At 38.6% G+C, this 20,741-nt stretch overlaps 1 non-coding gene across 1 annotated transcript; it reads right to left on the bottom strand.

Moving 5' to 3' along the window:
• Nucleotides 1-17,732: 17,732 nt before the first annotated feature.
• LOC123458216 lies at nucleotides 17,733-17,837 on the bottom strand. The gene has a single exon (XR_006635513.1). It is a non-coding gene; the product is annotated as a U6 spliceosomal RNA (small nuclear RNA).
• Between the last annotated feature and the right edge of the window lie 2,904 nt (nucleotides 17,838-20,741).

The raw sequence follows: 20,741 nt of genomic DNA, 5'->3' as shown, positions 1-20,741 counted from the left end.
CACCCTAACACCAAAACCAGACATGGATACAACAAGAAAAGAAAACTATAGGCCTACATCCCTAATGAATTCAGATGCAAAGACCCTGAACAAAACCTCACAAATCAAATTCATCAACATGTAAAAAGCGTTATCCACCTTGATCAAGTAGGCTTCATCTGGGAGTTGCAGGGATGCTTCAACATATAGAAATGGGTCAGTGTAATACACCACCTAAACTTAATCACAGGAAGCACATTATGCAAAGAAGGCCTTTGACAAAATACAATGCCACTTCATGATCAAAACTCTGGAGAGAATAGGAATGGAGGGATTATATCTCAACAAAATTAAGTCTATATATAAAGCACCTACAGTTCAAATAATACTTACTATGGAAATACTCAAGGAGTTCCCATTGAGATCAGGAAAAAGCCAGGGGTACCCACTCTCACCACTGCTCTTCAGCATTGTACTGGAAGTACTAACTCAAGTAATAAGACAGGAGAAAGAGATAAAAGGGATACAAGTTGGAAAGAAGTCAAGTTAGCCCTATTTGCAGATGACATGATGCTATACATAAGTAATCTGAAAGTCTCCATCTCAAGACTTCTAAAGGTGAGAATTTGCTTCAGCAAAATGGCAGGATAAAAATCAACACATAAAAATTAGGAGCCTTTCTATATGCAAAGGACAAATATACAGAGAAAGAAATCAACAAAGCTGTCCCATTTTCAATAGTAACAAAAACAAAAAAAAAAAAAAACCCTTGGAATAACACTAACCAAGGACATGAATGTCCTATATAATGAAAACATAAAAATCTTAAGAAAGAAATTGATGAGGATTTAAAAAGATGGAAAGACTTCCACTCCTCCTGAATAGGTAGAATTAATATTGTGAAAATGGCAATTCTATGGAAAGCAAAATACAGATTAAATGTAATACAAATAAAAATTCTAGTATTCTTCACAGAGATAGAAAATTAATCTCAAATTTCATATGAAATGCAAGCAGGCTATGAATATCCAGACATATCCTCAGCAAAAGAAATAGCTCTGAAGGTACCACTATACCTGATCTAAAGCTAGATTACAAAGCCATAGTAACAAAAACAGAATGATACTGGAATGAAAAAAAATTAAAAACCAGCCAGGTGTGGTAGCACATGCCTTTAATCCCAGCACTTGGGAGGCAGAGGTAGGAGGCTCACCATGAGTTCAAGGCCACCCTGAGTTCATTCACACAATGAATTCCAGGTTGGCCTGGGCTAGAGTGACCATACCTCAACCCCGCCAAAAAAATAAACAGAAATATAGACCATTGGAACAGAATTGAAGACCCAGAACTTAGATCAAGGAACTATAGCTACTTGATCTTTGATAAAGGTGCCAATAACATAGATTGGAGAAAAGACAGCATCTTCAACAAATATTTGTGGACAAATTGGATAGACATATTTAGAAAAATGAAATTCGACCCAATCATCTCACCATACACAAAAATCAAGTACAAATGGATTAAAGATCTCAGTATATGAGCTGAACATCTTTTACTGGAAGAAAAAATAGAAGTAACTCTGCATGATAAGGGAGTTGGGAAAGACTTCCTGAACAAAACTCCAGTAGCCCAAGAAGCTAAATAATCACTCAACCAATAGGATCTTATAAAGCTAAAAATCTTTTGACACACAAACATAACATTAGCAAAGCCAATCGATTGCCCACTGAATGGGAGAATATCTTTTCCAGCTATACAACTGACAGAAGCCTAATATCTCAAATCTACAAAGAACTTAAAAAGCTAATACAATAAAAAAAAAATCCAGGACTAGAGAGATGGCTTAGAGGTTAAGCACTTGCCTGTGAAGCCTAAGGACACCAGTTCGAGGCTCGATTCCCCAGGACCCACGTTAGCCAGATTCACAAAGGGGTGCATGTGTCTGAGTTCATTTGCAATGGCTGGAAGCCCTGGCATGCCCATTCTCTCCCTCTCTCCCTCTCTCTCTCTCTCTCTTGCATGCATTCTTAAATAAATAAAAATGAACAAAAAAACCTCCAAAAAATGGGACAAACAGGAAGTTCTCAAAGGAAGAAATACAAATGGCTAACACACACTTAAATAAATGTTCCACATGCTACCTATTAGGGAAATGCAAATCCAAACAACCATGAGATTCCACCTTACTCCAGTAAGGATGGCAAGCATTAATAAATCAAATAACAACAAATGTTGTTGAGGATGTGGGGAAAGAGGAACCTTCGTCCACTGTTTGTGAGAATGTAAAGTTGTACAGCAACTACAGAAATAAATATGGAGATCCCAAAAAGAGATGAATATTCAACTACCAACAGACCAAGTTACTCCCTTACTGGGCATTTATCCTACATGCTTCATGATTCATAACAGAGATATTTGCTCAACCATGTTTATAACTGCACAATTCATTAAAGCTAAGAACTAGATTCAACCAAGGAGCCCATTATTGGATGAATGGATAACAAAGTTGTGATACATTTACACAATGGAATACTACTTAGCATTAAGAAAAATAATCCAATTAAATTTGTAGAAAAAAATGGATATACTTGGAACAGATCATACTCAGCAAACTGCCACAATCATAGAAAGACCAAATGTGACATAGTATGACTTCTCTGCAGTTCCTAACTTGGACCAGCTGGAGTTGCTAACATACCTGATAGGCAACTCAAAGCTGAGAAATAGAGATGGAACGGTTTGGTAGCAGGGGAAGGGAACAGTGGGGAAGAAGCAAGTACAAAACTAAATCCAAAATAAAATGTTACCATAGAAACCTTTATGCATGGACATAGACTCAAAGATAGAACCCACAATAAAAGTAAGGTGGGGAGACACCTGAAATGAAGGAACCTGGAAAGGTGTGGATGAAGCAGAAGCTTAATTTTTTACCTCTGCCCTGTCACTCCCTGTACCAGAAATCAGTTGCTACCCATAACAAGCTGTTGATTGGACAGACCTACAAGGTCCCCAAACAAGACATATTTCTGTCCAAACACTTGATAAGCTCCCTGTAGCAAAAGGTAAGACCCTATTGCTGAAAACACCATATGATACTGACACAGACCATGGAGAAACCTGGCTGGGATCTGGAAAAGAGCCAGTCCCCAGACAGTTAGCCCATCTAGTACTGGAAAGTGTTACCTGAACTACTGGAGGAAGTAGCCAATATGGGCTTAACAACCAGAGAGAGATAAGCTACTCAGAAGCAAACACCCAAACAGGGTGTACATGCCAGAGCAATAGTGTCACACAGCCTTGGTGGGTAACCATAGTTTTCTAATTGGCTAAGAGATCCACTCAGTGTAAAGGAATCCATATCTGGAACTGGAAACCAGACCAGAATCCTATGGAGACAAAGATTATTCTCTCCAGTGTCAAGCTCTCACTAGTCTTTGGCTAATAGAGGGATTACATAAATCCGATTCTCCCTAAATTCATAATGCTTATCAAATTTAACTTATGCTGCCTTCATTCTCCATTAAAAAATCTATTTTTCTTTTTCAGAAGGTAGAAATACTCAAGGAGGTAAACTACCACTCACATATTGTGGTGGTTTGAATAGAATAGATGGCCCCCAATATATTCAGTTCTTCATTATTTGTAGCTTGCATTCTGCAGCCACCTGGCTGGAGGCAGTGTCACTGGGTGCATCTTTAGGTGTGGTGGTGGGTTTCAGATTTCAATCTAAAGATGTGCAAAGTGTGCCTAGCAGGAGTTCCTGAAGTGTGCTGTGTGGCTTTTGGCTTTTGGCTTGTACTTTTATCTCTGCTCAGTCCTATGAAGGCAGGCCAGCTTCTTCTGGCATTTATGGAACTTCCCCTGGATCTGTAAGCTTCAATAAATATCCCTTCCTCCATAACTGTGCCTTGTCTGAACGTTTATCTCAGAGAACCTGAAGCTGTGTGCTACACATATCTTCCCAGTTACAGCTGGAACCACAGAGAAATTATGGAGATAAGCTGGAGTGTTGCTCCCATGGTAAACCTGATAATCAGCCCCAGGGTGTAGGAGACAGACCCTGAGGATACCCAGTGGTTACCAAATCATAGATCCAGAAGCTCATCACTGAAGTAGACTTAAAATTCACCCACCATGGCTCAGGGAATTTTGCAGAAAATGGAGCAGAAAGATTGTAAGAGCCACAGGTTGAGACAGCATGCACAAAGGCATTTACTATCCCTCCTCCCCCCCCAAAAAAAACCACTGACTACTGCTCCCACAACACATAACCCACAACCCCATGGGGAATACCTGAAACGCCACTAAATAGGTTCCCCAGCAAAATGGGGATGAGGGAAAAGAGGGTACCAACACCGTCTGGTTCATATTGCTGGTAGAAATCATCCAACCAAGAGCAGCTTGTGGGTAAAAGAGGTTTTATTTTGGCCTACAGGCTTGAGGGGAAGCTCCATGATGGAAGGGGGAAATGATGGCATGGGCAGAGGGTGGACATCATCCCCTGGTCCACATAAGGTGGACAACAGGAACAGGAGAGTGTGCTAAACACTGACATGGGGAAACAACCATTAGCCTGCCCCCAACAATAACTGCTTCCAGGAAGCATTAATTCACAAATATCCATCAGCTGGAAACATAGCATTCAGAACACCTAAGTTTATGGGGGACACCTAAATCAAACCACCATATTCCACCCCTTGCCCCTATAAACTGATATCCATACATAATGTAAAATACAATGCATTCCGTCCAACTTTAAAAGTCCTCATAGTCTTTATCACACCCAGTGATGTGCAAAAATCCCCATAGTCCAAGATATTTTAACCAAGCCATTATACTAAAGAATCCCCCCAAAACTTATAATGGCATAGAATAAACAGTCACACTGAAAAGATAGCATTAGACAAAGCAAAGGAATATTCAACCAATACAAGATTTAAAACAACCAGGGCAAACATCAAACTCTGTCACTTCAAATCCAACAACTCTAGTCAGTGAAAAATCTCCAAGTGCAATAATTCTAATCAGCAACAAGTCTCTGGAGCTCTAATTCTGCCCCTCCAGCTAGGCTACTTACAGTCCTGAAAAGCTTGATCTGGGGCCATCTCCTTGGCAGCCATTTTGTGGTCATGGCATCTCAACTGGGTCTCCGCTGCAACCCACATTTCATCTGTATGGCCCCATGGGGTCTCCATGCAGGCATCCAGCAAATCTGCTTCACACTGCCCATGTCCATTTCCAAAACACAAGACCATGTTAAAAACCCAATGCCCTCTCTTTCCTGCATTTCTTATACTCCACAATACCAGGTAGGGTGCCAATTTGTTAATCCAGAGGGAAATAAAGCAGACTTTAAAGAATAGACCACTCCTTGAGCACTCAGGCCCCTTCAGAAGTCTACATTCTTCCTGTTGCCCCAGCACAGGTCAGTTGTCCCAATCTCAAAGGCTGTAATCTCTCAATTGCAGCTGAATGGGCAGCAGTTCACCCAATATTTCATTTTTTCTGTGCTATATCCCTCTGCTCACACTAATTCATTTCTACTCAAAGCAGCCTTGCACAACTTCTCAGGACATGGGCATAACAGCAAGCTTCTAACACAAACTGCTAGCCTAGTCCAAACAAAGCTCTTTCTCATCCTCATAAGCCAAACCTCAAAGTCCATAGCTCTTATTGCATTCCAGGTCTTTCAACTCTGACCATAATAGTCCATCAAGTTGTACTATAGCACAGCAAGGCATGTCTTCAGCCAAGGTTTCGAATCCTTCCACATTCTTGAAAATCAGCTCCAAAAGGCCAAAGCAACACTGTCAGGTGTCTAGCAGAAATCCCACTCCTTAGTACCACTTTACTGTTGCAGTCTGTTTTGCATTACTGGCAGAAATTGCCTAACCAAGAACAACTTGTGGGAAAAAGAGGTATTTTGGTTTATAGGCTCAAGGGGAAGCTCCACAATGGCAGGGGAAAATGATAGCATGAGCTGAGAGTGGACATCACCCCTCACCCACATAAAGTGGATCACCAGGACAGGAGAGTATGCCAAACACTGGTATGGCAAAACTGGCTATAACAACCATAAGCCAACCCCCGACAATTACACTGCCTCCAGGAGGCGTTAATTCCCAAATCTCCATCACCTAGCATTCAGGACACCTACGTTATGGGGGACACCTGAATCAAACCACAGCAGTATCCATACAAAATATGTTGTTGAATAATAATAATAATAATAAAATAATTGTAATGACCTCCTTTTGAATTGTTCCTCTAATCAATACAAAGTGGCTTTCTTTGTCTTTCCTAACTAATGTTGATTTGAAATCTATCCTATCAGATATTAGGATAACAACACCTATTTATTTTCTAGTCCCATTTGTTTGAAATACCATTTTCCATCCTTTCATTCTAAGATAGTGTATGTCTTTTATGGAAAGGTGAGTTTCTTGGAAACAACAAACAGAAGGAGATGCCTTTTGATCCAGTCTGCAAACCTATGTCTCTTGGTTTGGGCATTGAAGCTATTAATGTTAAGATTTATTATTGAAGGGTGGGTATTTATTCTTGTCATTCTTGTTTTGTAGTACTTCCTATTTTTCCTTTACTCTCTTGTATTAACTATTATTATTTGAGTATGGGTTATATTTTCTTGTTTCCTCATGTGTGTGCTTTACTTTCTCTTCAGCATGAAAGATACCTTCAAGTATTTTCTGTAGAGTAGGCTTAGTGGTCATATATCCCTTTAAACTGTTTTTTTGCTATGTTATTTCTCCATCACTTTGGATAGATAGCTTTTCTGGATAACATAATTTCAGTTGACATTTGTTATCTTTCAGAACTTTGAATACATTATTCCAAGCCCTTCTGGCTTTTATACTTTCTGCTGAGTAATCTCCTATTATTCTGATGGGCTTGCCTTTATATGTGACATAAGGCTTCTCTTACTTCTTTCAATATATTTTCTTTGGTTGGTGTGTTTAGTTCTTTTTTTAATTCTTATTTATTTATTTGAGAGTGATAGACAAAGAGGCAGACAGAGAGAGAGAGAATGGGCACACCAGGGCCTCCAGCCACTGCAAACAAACTCCAGACACATGCACCCCCTTGTGCATCTGGCTAACATGGGTCCTGTGGAATCGAGCCTTGAACTGGGGTCCTTAGACTTCACAGGCAAGCGCTTAACCACTAAGCCATCTCTCCAACCCATGTTTAGTACTTTAATTATAATATGGTAAGGAGAGTATCTTTCCTGGTTTTGTCTGTTTGGTGTTCTAAATGCTTCCTGTATCTGTATTGTTATCTCTTTCTCTATTTGGGAGAAATTTTCTTCTATGATTTTGTTGAAAACATCTATTATGCCTTTGGGGTGAAACATAGTGTTACTTATTTGTTTATCTGATCATACACTTAAATACCAATGAACACATCTCATATGTTAGGCAATATATTAAAAATACTTGAACATGTTGCCTGGTTTTTATCCTTAATGTACTGTGCATGGTAACAGGAAACTGGATATTTGCTAAAATAGCAGCTAACAAATTATGCATGAATCTTAAGCAGATTCTGTAGGAAGTATTCATATTGCTGTGAACTGTAAGTAATTGTGCAATATTATGAAGTGTTCTTTTCTCTCTGTTTTTAAAGTAACATCATACTGTGGGCTATAATTCATTGTTAGAATAATGATATAACATGTCTAGGGCCTGGTTTTATACCCAACCTTGAAAAAAGTTATAAAATTATTCAATATATATGTCATTAATTTCACAAAGAGTCATGTCACCTAGCCATAAAATGTTCACTTGTCCTTGTAAGGAAAAAAATGGGGAGCTTTTCTTCTCAAGACAGTTATCTTACATCATTGGGAAATAGAAATTGACATTGTGTAGTGGTATACATTCTAGCTCTATGGATTGGGAATCATAACAAGACATCATTCAGACTTCTCAGACTATGCCCTTACCTCTTTACCATGGGCCTGTAACATACAAAAAATCAGCTATGGAAAGATGATGGGTTACTTATGCACTGGGCACTGACTGAGAACTGTTTCTCCTCCACTCATTTCCCTTGGTGAATCTTTACCTCAGTGGATAATATATCTCATGATTTTAAAAACTCTTTTGCTCATTTATGAAGCAAAAGTTCATGACACATTTATCTATACATCAGGTGTTATGTTGTTAAGTACGAGAGACAGAATACTGAGCAAAATGATCACAGCTCCTGTCCTCATGTAAACCACAAATAGCATTTATCAAATGACATTGTCTTTCCTAGTGCATTGCTGCATGCAATAAGAGAGGCATAGTCTCTATGCTCCAGAAGTTTAGTTTGCAGAGAGGTATACATGAAATTTTAAAACATGTGGCCTGCTATAATGAGCTGCAATACTGAATAAAATCAAGTACCTGAATGTATAATTATATAACAATTGGTCCTTCCTCGGTGACAGCTACTGTCTCTCGGCATGCTACCAGGTATTGCCTTTTTCAGACATGTGGTATCTTCCTCTGCCATCTGTCCCTGGAGTGCATGTAACAGGGACTTGCATAAAGAAAGGAAAAATCACAATAGAATGCATAAATGCAAGAGAATCCAAAATTTCCATACAGAAGTTAACATGGTTCAATTGGCATTCAATCTGTGAAGAAGATGAGTGATGTGGTTGGCTGAGCTTAAAATGCTCACCAACCCAGTAGTAATGAATTTAAAAAAAAAGAAATTAATTCCAAAACCCAATTTGAGGATATCTATTCAACTGACACATCTGTTTTTCAGCTTTCATTTACTGTCTTCTATATTCTTTATAGAACCACCTTTCTGGGATAGGCCTGCTTAAAGATCCTTGCCCAGCCTTTTTCTCCAGGGAAGAGCTGTTTCTTGCACTTGTCAAAATCATGATAACCTACCTGTGCTAGCATGCAGCCATAGTTTTACCTATCCCAAAGACTCGGGATCTGTTCACTCGGTCTATTGTTTCTCACATAACTTCAAAGAGTGATTGATCATTTCACTTTCTATTTCAAGTGATACTTTTTCTACTTTATTCAGCTATCAGTCAGTGGATTTCCTTGCTCATGAGGACAGCTCTCTCCTCAGAGGAAACATGGCCAGAGCTGGAAGGGAAAGCCTCACTTAACAACGACATGATAACAAGCTTTTCAGAACTATATAATTGCTTATTTCTGCTTCAACTCTATTGTCCATCCCGTTTCCACTCCACTTCTACATCCTTCTGTCATCCCAACCAAAGCGAGTTTTATACTGCTGATTACTGAGAGCTCAGTATCATAATCTTTCACACATTGGTCATTAGTCAGTCTAATAATAATGCAAGAACTCTATAGGGTAAGGAGGATTGTCACCTTTGCAAGCAGTTGTTATTAACTGTTCTCTGGCCACCTGGGACCCTGACAGTCTTTTCTTCATACTTAATTGCAGTTTTGTTTATTTCCTTTTATTTATTGGTAATCTCTCATGTCATCCTGAAAAGATGAAGTAGTAAGAAACACAACTACAAAATTTATTATTAATAAAGAAACACCAGTTTGTAAACACACATGTAGATACATATCTGAAACAGACCAAGCCATAGTTATAATGGTGGACTAAATCTTGGTTACATCCCATGAGCTAATCATCATGTTACTTTCTAGTTTTATGAATCTCCATGTTATGAGGGTTATAGTTAAATTTGAGTTATTCCTACTCGGTGCCTTCTCAGAGACAATGCACTGAACAGAACATGCAAACTCTTGAATGATTTGAACAGTGGAAGTAAACAGTAAAAGATAAATTAATTTTTCATTGATATATCTTTTAACAATGCCATATACTGTGCAAAATGTTAAATTGCTGATTTTAACACAAAAAAATGCATACAAATTTAATGTTGGATTTTGAAAAAAAGCAATATTTTGAAACAAAACAAAATAGAAACTGCTTTATCTTCCAGAGCCAGAAGCGTAGAGTTAGCAGCATAGTGGCTGACCCCAGTTTTCAGTATATTCTCCGTTCTGAGGACATTGACAGGAAACGGTCAGCCTGGAGATACAATGAAAGGAAGCCCAGCAGTGAAGGTTTCACTGATAACATGTGATTTGAAGCCAGTGAACAGACCCGGCGGTCATTCAGTAGCTTAGGCCAAAGTCTAATAATCCACAGGCTCCATTAAGATCTTGTCACTAAAACACATGGACGATAGCATTTAATGTTGACAGCAGGAGAGAACATTTGTCTACTAATAAATAGGTTGTAGGAGCTGCTATCAATACTAAGATTTTTTTCACAATACCCTTAGATGGTGTTAGCCCTAAAAATTTTTAATTTTGTGCAATAGAAGATGACTATTTAAAGCAAGCTTCTATTAAGTAATGTGTTAAGATTAGGGATGCATATCAGTGCTAAAGCATTTGTTTTGCATGCAAGAGGCCTTGGTTTGATTCCTAGCATAGGAGAACTAATAATTCATAATAAAAATAATAAAAGCATTTAAAATGCAGGAAAACCCTATTGTTTCTAATCTTCTATGAAATCTCTTCACCTACAATTGTTTTGCCATTTGTCTTGGTAGAATAGACTATTCTTAGTAGAAAAAAAATGTCAAAAAATTATTATCAACATTTTTTATAGAACTGTTTCCTTGATATGGTAGTTATATTTCTTCAATAGCATGTGCCTTACAGCATTTCTTACCTACCATCAGAGTCTTACCTAATATCAGAGCCTATGCTGAACTTACAAGCCTCACAGGTGTACTGCATTCTTAATCCCTCACTGTGCATGCTATGTGTTGCTCAGCAGCTTGGATTTAATGCTTCAGCTTTGCATCATAGATTTATTACCTTCCTATTGTCAGCTGAGTTGAAATTCATATATATATATATATATGTGTGTGTGTGTGTGTGTGTGTGTGTGTGTGTGTGTGTGTATTTATTTGTATGTTATGTGAATATATATTCATATATGTATGTATGTGTGTATGTGTGTGCTTAATATTGGTTATCTTATTTGATATGCAAAATTTATTTCTTTAACATCTAGTAAATAAATTTGTTCACTTTTAAAATAAGAAAACATTGAATTGTGGATAAAAATAAGAGGAAAACATATGCTGTGTACATCAGAGTATTGATTGCATAGATTTTGTTTTCTGCAACAGATTTGTATTTCTCAAAGTTCTTGTTGTCAGACTCACCCCTTTCATTTTAAATAGTTATATGTCAAATAAAGCAGTTTTTAGTTAGGTAAAGTTTTTCATGTTGGAAATTATCATAGAAAGCAATAACATCCAATGTGAATATAATACCAGTCACATATGCCATAATTTTTCACTAGAAACAATAAAAGAATAACAAGAATTGACTGAGATTAATTTTAATAATATATTTTATTCAACCCAATATATTATTTCATCACTTAAAATATTGATGTATTTTCAATTTTTCTGAAGATTCTATGAAATCTGGTCTAAGCATATCTTATACATACAGTATATGTCCATTTGAACTAGCCATCTCTGTACAGACACACATGATAGCTAGTGGCTATCATATTACACTACCTAGATAAGAGGATTTTTTTCACCTTTAGATCTCTATGGATATATAATTTTTTTATAAGAGAGAAAGAGAGATCAAATTGGCATGACAGGGCCTCCAGCCACTGGAATCAAACTCCAGACACGTGCACCACCTTGTGCACATGTGAAACCTTATGCATGTGCCACCTTGTGCATCTGACTTACATAGGATCTGGGGAATTGAACATGGGTCCTTAAGGCTTCACAGGCAAGCACCTTAACCATTAAGCCATCTCTCCAGCCCCAAATTCTTTTTTTAAATATTCATTTATGAATTTTCGAGAGAGCTAGTGAGGATGGGTACACAAGGGCCTTGTGCCACTGCACTCCAGATGTGTGCATCACTTTGTGCACCTGACTTTGTGTGGGTACTGGGGAATTGAACCCAGGCCATCAGACTTTACAAACAAGTGCCTTTAACTTTTGGGCCATCTCTCTAGCCCCAATTTATTTTTTAAAAACTTATGAAGGAAATAATAGAAAGTAAATTTATTCTAAAAGCTCTTGTAATCATGATCTCCCAAGTTTAGATTTTTGTAGATATTAGTATCTGAAATTCTTCAAATCAGTTTTTCAAGAGAATTTCAAAGGATTTATGAATAATAGCTGAGTTCACCCTGTATGGATATTATATGTATTGTATGAACATTGTATATTTATGTACAGTTCCTTTTTCTATTGAATCTTTGTCATTTATTTCTTATGTGACAGGCTAAGTGCAGAACTATACAGAGGGGTGCAGCTAGTCTCTGCCCTTTGGGAAGTATGAATTTTAGTGAGAAGCAAGATTAATTCAAACAAATAGGTAAATAAATATGCAATCACAATAGAAGAAGTGCTATCTATGAACATAAAGTAAGGAGACTTGCCCTGGCAAGCAGGGTCAAGAAAAGCTTCCTTGAGGAAGTGGTGCTGGAGCTGAGATCTAAGGGATGAATAAACCTGACCAGCCACAGAGGAGCTGGGAAGATAGGCTGTGGGGTTTGATACTGATCTTTCGTTTTATTTTATGAAGAAACTTTAGGGACTGGAAGTTGGGGATAGCTCAGAAATAAAATGAGTGCTTAGTAAGCACAAAGCCCTGAGTTCAATCCCCAGCCCCAAAGCATACCGTGCTGAAGAGAAAATATTTTCACCATGGGCCACAGAATAGTTCTCACCCAGTCTAAATGTTTCTCATTTCTTTCTGAATTTTTCATGAACCCAGCACTGTCTATTGCTGAACATCTGTTCTGTGTCCATTTAGACAGGTAGTGACCATCAGGAGTCCTCTGCGTACTCATCTCACCTCGCCCTTACAACACAGCAGGGGTAAGTATAAATGGGCATGTCTACAATCTTACCTTACCAGCTGGAAATATAGCTTCTGTAACATGCCTTAAATACTTTATGATAAAGTACTGTGGCAAGTTAATTTAAAAATGCAACTAAGTAAAAGAACAAAATCAGGAAAAGTTACTGAAGAAGTAACATGAAATAGAGAACAGTAACAGAAAAACCTGTTCCATTTGATTTATGGATGGAGATGACTGAGGAAGAGCATGGGCTAGCTCTGAGGAAATGGGCGTTCTCAGACACTACTGGTCAAATAGTGATCTAGGAAAGCATTCCCTGTTACTCTGTTACATTTACTTTGAAAATTTATCCAGAGTAACTGATCAGATAGGTGACAAAACAAAAGCCATGAATTTGAAGCTTCAATTGTTGCAAAATGAAACCCATCTAGAGTCTACACATAAAAGACTAAAAGTCAATGGCTTCTAAAATTTAATGAATTTATTTAGTAAAAATTTTAATGTTAAGGGCTGGGAAGATGGGCCAGCATTTAAACAGGCTTGCTTACACAGCCTGCCAACCTGAATTCAATTCCTAACCCACCTATGTAAGCTGGGCATAACAAGTGGTGCATGTGGTTTATTTTATTTGTCTTGGCAAGAGACCCTGGCATTCCAACACAAACACACACACACACACACACATTAAATTGAATGGTAGCACAACAAATATATTGCAAAGTATGGTTGTGTGTGCAATTATTCATAGAGGAAGAAATTCTGAATATTCTTGTAAGTGAAAAGGAAAATAGTAGGAATCAGTATAAACAATGATTCCATTTCTGTACACACACACACATATGATCATCATTACATTGCCAAAATTTAGAAAATGCAGCCAGAATTTTTAAAATAGTTGCTACAAATATGTGCAATTAATTGCCATTCTACTTTTATAAGGTTTCCACCTTTACAGAAATTTGCTCATATATATAAGAAATAAACATTCTTTTTATCAGAATTTTTCTTTCAGTGCTGTATACTTAACTAAGGGCTTCTCTGCCAGTAAGCTATGTCACCAGCCCAGGAGATCATCTTTTTATAATAATACTCTTTAGTTAAGAAAAATTGAGGGGAAATAGTTTTATAAAAAGAAAATAAGTTCATGTATTCTCTTGCAATCTAATGATAACTGCATTAATGCTATGAAGTATTTAACTTCCATCTTCTTTTAAGTATAACTGTTTTTTTAAAGTTAGTTTTGATTATATTTAATTGGGATTCTGAGACCAGTACTAAGCCTTGCCTGGGGGAGAAGCTTTTGTGAAGGATTTTCTTATATCCAATTACAGGGTATTTCCATAATAGGAGAATAACAGTTTATAATTAGATTGACTGAATTTAAGCTTCATTCTTACCCTTGTGAAAGGAGACACCACCTCTTCTCATTCTTGGAGTGTGCAATTTAGTCAGATGTGGGTTTTCTAAATCAATGTAACTCCAGAGGAATTTTGGCTGAATTGAGTAGGATATCCATTAGCAATCATATGAGACAATTCTCTAAATACCCAGAACACTTAGAGAATAGTTAGCATTAAGAGCAAAGAAGGTAGGCACTCTGGGCTGGTGAGGGGCTCAGCATGTTTGGTGCCAGTGTGCTCCAGGTGCATGAGGGGCACTGTGTGTTTAGGGTCCGTGCACTCCTGGCTGGTGAGAGGCACAGATTCTTTGGGGCCTGTGAGCATCTTGAATATCAGGAGTGATTTTGGGGGGACCTGTGCTTTCAGGGTGTCAGCGTGTTTGGGACCTGTGCACTATAATCTGGTGATGAACACAGCTTGCTTGGGTCCTCTGTGCTCAAGGCAGGTAAGGGGTGAGGTGCATTTGGGGCCCATACGTACAACTGTGCAGCCAGCTCCCCAGTACTTTGCCCCTCCCCACCTCCTTTCTCAGCAGATCTGGACCTCAGACACCCCTTTTCCTGCCAAACCTGCTTCTGGCTGCCTCCTCTCACCAATGCCCCTACACTACCTAACTCCAACAACCCAAGTTCCAGCGTGGTCCATGAAGCCCAATGCCCCACACTCCCCCCTCATCACTCCTACTTCCACCAACTGCTGGTAGCCACCTTCATGAGCCCCCTGGCAGCATTGCTCCTCTCCCAGATGGGCAACACAGGAATATCTGGCCATCATGGGCCAGGAGTACCAGTGAGTCCTCTACAACCTGCTCAGCTGGGCATAGTGGGGGAGTAGGGAAGCAGGAAAAACTGCTATGGTCTCTGGGCCCAACAGGCAAGACATGGATATTATCTTGGGCTGAAGAGACTCCAGAATTTCTACCACAGCTCTCATCAGCAACCATCCTAGAGCTGCAGGTCCACTAGCTACACCCACAACCTGAACATCTGTAGATACAACAGCATCCTGCTGCGATCTGATTCAAACCCAAAACAGAACACACACTGAAGATCCTATATGGGCAAACACTTGCTTCCTCCTTAAAAGAACACCTTTACCCTGAGATGGGTAGACACTAATGCAAGAAAAACAGCACAAGACAACAAAATGAGAGAGCTCCACCAAGGTTTCCTAGTCCCACAGTGGAAATCTCCAATGAAAATATAGAGCAGACAACAGAAATTGAATCCCAAGATGAAAGCACAATCAGCTTATTTTCCCTGACCAAGCAAATCAGTGCATTGAAAGCATCACCACAAAACCAATAATTACACAAGTGAAATTGAGCAGAATCTTCTCTTACAGCAAGTAGCTTTCATCATTAGGCTTAACTTATTGAAGGAAAACCAGAGAGTCCTCAAAAGAGAGTTAAGTGAATTGAAAATGCATCAGAAAATAGAGGATCTCAATAACCAGCTGATTAAGCTTAAGATATGATTAAATGCAAAAGTGAATCCCAATAACCATCAAGAAAATCAAACTATGACCTGAAATTACAACAAAGGAATGGATAAAATACAGAAAAATGCAACAGAAAACAAAAATTAATGTCTATAAAAATCTCCCTAGCAACTCTCATTAACATAGTTAATCATGTGGAGAACAAAACCTCAAATCTGGAACACAAGATGAGAGAAATGGTTCAGAAGTTCTAATATAGTATTAGAGGTCCTAGCTCAGGCAGTAAGACTGAAGAAAGATATAAAAGGACCACAAATTGGAAATTAAAAAGTCAAAATTGCCCCATTTGCAAACGAAATGATCCTATGCACAGGTGACCTGAAAGACTCTACCAAAAAACTTCTGAAGGTGATAAGTCCCTTCAGTAACGTGGCAGGAAACAAAATCAACTTACAAAAGTCAGCAGTCTTCCTACATGCAAATGACAAATACACACAAAAGGAAGTCAGTGAGGTAATGCATTTTTAATGTTTTTATTATTATTATTATTATCATTTTATTATTATCATTATCAACATATTTCATATGGCTATATCATGAGTTAGTTCCCTCTTTTCCCTCATCCCTGCCCCAGTCTATTAGGGTTGCTCCTCAGTGGAGTTGCAGGTATTCCCCATAGACTTGTGGCTTATGCATTGTGGGAGGAGCACTCAAGTTATTTTGGGGGGTAGAGAATGTCTCTAGGAATGTCTCAAGCTGCGGCTCTTACAATCTTTCTGACCCCTCTAGCACAAAATTCCCTGAGCCGTGGTGGGTAAGTTTTAAGTCTACTTCAGTGATGAGCTCTTAGGAGCCTCCAGATCTCTATTTTGGTATGTATTGAGTATCCTTAGGGGCTGTCTCCTACACCCTGGTGCTGATTATCAGGTTCAGCATGGAAGCAGCACTCATGAGCATGTAATTCTTCCTCTGTGGATTCAGCTGTGGTTGGCTGAAGTACAAGAGGTAGTTTATCTCCTCTGGTCTCACTACCTGTTAAAAAAAGAATAAAAGTTTTTCCAATGGAGAGTGAAGTCATCTTAGTTTACATGGGATAAGCATTATTAATTTAGAGAGAATTTGATGTATGTAACCCGTCTTTTAGCCAAAGACTAATGAGAGCTTGACACTGGAGAACATAATCTTTGTCTCCATAAGATTCTTGTATGATTCCTGATCTGGTTTCCAATTTCAGATGTTCCTTTCCACTGAGCAGATCTCTTAGCCAATCAGAAAGCTATTGGTTACTCACTGCGGCTCTATGCCACTATAGCACTGTCAGGTATGTCCTATTTGGGTGTTTGCTTCTGAGTAGGTTAGACCTCTGGTTACTCAGACTGTTGTTGGCCATTTTCCACCAGTAGCTCATGTAGTGCTTGACAGGCTAATTTTCTAGGGACTGGCTTTCTTCTGAATTCCAATCTGGTCTCTCTATGCTTTGTGTCAGCAGCATAGGGTGTCTTCAGCAATAAGGTCTTAGCTTTTACCTCAGGCAGATAATCAAGTTTAACAGAAAGCTGTCTCAGTTTGGGGACCTCATAGGTCTCTCTGCTTAACAGCTCAATGTGGGTAGCAACCAATCTCTGATACAGGGAGTTATAGGCCAGAGACCATTTTTTTTTTCTTTTAAGCTTAGCCTTCCTCCCACCCTCACCAGAGCCCTACTTTTCCGGTGCTCCCCCCTTACTCCTTTTGAGGGCTATATCTTTTAGACTATCTCCAAGGATATAAGATTTCTATGATATCAGCTCATTTTGGATATAACTTTGTGTTTGTTCCCACCCTCTGCTTCCCCTCCCCACCATACTCTTCCAACCCTACTGTCTGGGCCTTTAGTTGCCTATTGGGAATGTGAACAACTTAAGCAGGCTCAGGTAAATAACCAGAGATAATTGACACCACGTAGCATTTGTCTTTCTGTGATTTTTTGAGTTTGCTGAGTATGATCTGTTCCAAGTCTGTCCATTTATGTACAGAATTTGTAGTATCATTTTTTAAAATATGGAATGCTTCACGAATTTGCATGTCATCCTTGTGCAGGCGTCATGCTAATCTCCTCTGTATTGTTCCAGTTTTACTATATGTGTGGCCAAAGCAAGCACTGTATCATTTTTTTCTTATTGCTGAGTAGAATCTCATTGTGTAAATGGACCACGACTTCATTATACATTCCTCCAATGATGGGCATCTGGGTTGATTCCAGTTATTAGCTATAATGAATTGAGCAGCTATAAACAAGTTTGAGCAAATATCTCTGTATTGATGCATGGGGCACTTAGGATAAATACCCAGTAAAGGAATAACTGGTCTGTTGATAGCTCTATGTTCATCCTTTTCAGGAATCTCCAAATTAATTTCCACACTGGTTGTTCAAGTCTACATTCCCACCAACAGTGGATGAGGCTTTCTCTTTCCCCACATTGTTACCAACATTTGGTGTTGTTAGTTTTTTTTAAATGCTTACCATCCTTATGGAGTAAGGTGTAATCTCATGGTTGTTTTATTTTGCTTTTCCCTAATGGTTAGGCATGTTGAACATTTTCTTAGTGTGTGTAAGTTATTTGTAATTCTTCCTCTGAAAATGTCCTATTCAGTTCTCTGCCCCATTTTTGGAGTGGGTTGTTTCATTTTCTTGTCATTTAGTTTTTATAGTTCTTTGTAGATTCTAGATATTAGGCATCTTTTAGTGGCATAGTGGGTGAAGATTTTATCCCATTCAGTGAGTAATCTGTTGGCTGTGCTTATGGTATATTCGTCTATGCAAAAGGTTTTAAACTTCATGAGATGAGGTTGAGCAATTGCTTGATTTCCTGGGCTATTGGGGTTTTGTTCAGGAAGTCTTTCCCCTCTCCTATATCATGGAAAGTGCCTTCTATTTTTTTTCTTCCAGTAGGAAGAGAATTTCAGGTCTTATATTGAGGCCTTTAGTACATTTGGACTTGATTTTTGTGTATGGAGAGATTGGTGGGTCTAGTTTCATTCATCTACATATGATAATCCAATTTGTCCATCCTCATAAGATGAAGAACCTGTCTTTTCTCCAGCCCACATTTTTGGCAGCTTTGTTAAATTCAAGTAGCTGTAGTTACTTGTGCTAAGGTCAGAGTCTTCAGTTCTGTTCCATTGGGTCTATCTTTCTGTTCTAATGCCAGTATCATGTTGCTTTTTTTACTATGGCTTTGTAATATAGCTTTAGATTGGGTATGGTGAGTATGGTGAAACCATAGGGTGGTAGTTTATGTGTTGTGGGAGCAGTAGTCAGTTATTTTTTGGAGGAATGAATATCTCTGGGCATGCTGTCTTATCCTGTGGCTCTTACAATCTTTCCACCCCACCTTACACAAAATTCCCTGAGCCATAATGGGTGAGTTTTAAGTCTACTTCAGTGATAAGCTCTTTGAAGCCTCTGGATCTCTACTTTGGTACATGTTGAGTATCCTCAGAATCTGTCTCCTACAACCTGACACTAATTTTTAGGAACAGCATAGAAGCAGCACTTTTAGTCATCTGTCAAATATCTCTGTGGTTTCAGGTGTGGCTTGGCTGAAGTGCGAAGAGTAACTTATTTCCTCTAGTCTCAATACCTTCTGTAAAAAAAGAACAGATTCTCCAACAGAGAGGAAGTCAGCATAGTTTAAATGGGATAAGTATTATTAACATAGGGAGAATGATGTATATAACCCCTCTTTTAGCCAAAGACTTGTGAGAGCTTGACACTGGTGAACATAATCTTTGTCTCCATGGGATTATGACCTGGTTCCCAATTCCAGATATGGGTTCCTTTACACTGAGCAATCGCTTAGCCAATCAGAAAGCTATTGGTGGGGCAGGTGTGGTGGTCTGGAGTGAGTAGGCCAGACCTATTTGTGCCTCCTCCCAACACCTAGGTCTGAGTTCCCTGCACAGTGTGTGGGCAGACACTGCAGTTTGGAGTGGGTAGGCAGGACCCATATCTGGGTTCCTCCCACCTCCTCCAGGGGTCTGAGTTCTTTGCTCAGTCAGGGTGTTCCCACTGAGATCTGGAACAAGACAGGGTATCCACTCTCACCACTGTTCTTCAACATAGTAGTAGAAGTACTAGCCCTAGCAATAAGACAGGAAAAAGAAGATAAAAGGATTCAAATTGGATGGGAAGAAGTATAGTTAGCCCTATCTGCAGATGACATGATCTTATATATAAGTGACCCAAAAGTTTTCATCACAAAACATCTAAAGGTAATAAATTCCTTCAGTAAAATGGCAGGATACAAAGTCAATGCACAAAAATCAGTAGTTTTTCTATATGCAAAGGATAAATACAGAGACAAAGAAATCAGAGAGACTTTCCCATTTTCAATAACAACAAAAAAATTAAATACATTGGAATAACACTAACAAAGGATGTGAAGGAGCTATATAATGAAAACATAAAAACACTCAAGAAAGAAATAGAGGAGAACTTAAGGATATGGAAGGACCTCCCATGTTCCTGGATAGGTAAATAAATATTATGAAAATGGCAATTCTACCAAAAGCAACATACAGATTTAATACAATACCAAATTCACTGAGACTGAAAAATTGATCTCAAAATTCATATGGAATGGCAGAAGGCCTTGGATATCCAAAAATATCCTCAGCAAAAGAAACACCTCTGGTTCTATCACAATACCTGATCTGAAGCTATATTCCAAAGCAATAGTGACAAAACAGATGGTACTGGAACAAAAACAGAAACATAGACCAATGAAACAGAAATGAAGACAACTACAGCTGCTTGATTTTTGACAAAGGTGCCAATAATGTAGACTGGAGAAATCACCATATGCAGAAAAATGAAATTAGACCCACTCATTTCACCATACACAAAAATCAAGTTCAAATGGATTAAAGACCACAATATGAGACCTGAAACACTTCAGCTTCTGGAAGAAAAAAATCGGAATTACACGCCACAATATAGAACCTGGAAAAGAGTTCCTGAACAAAACCCCAGTAGCCAAGGGAATTAAATAAGCACTCAAC

The sequence above is a fragment of the Jaculus jaculus genome, chromosome 1, assembly GCF_020740685.1.
Source record: "Jaculus jaculus isolate mJacJac1 chromosome 1, mJacJac1.mat.Y.cur, whole genome shotgun sequence".
Taxonomy (NCBI): Eukaryota; Metazoa; Chordata; class Mammalia; order Rodentia; family Dipodidae; genus Jaculus; species Jaculus jaculus.
This window is presented reverse-complemented; position numbering and strand designations above follow the sequence as displayed.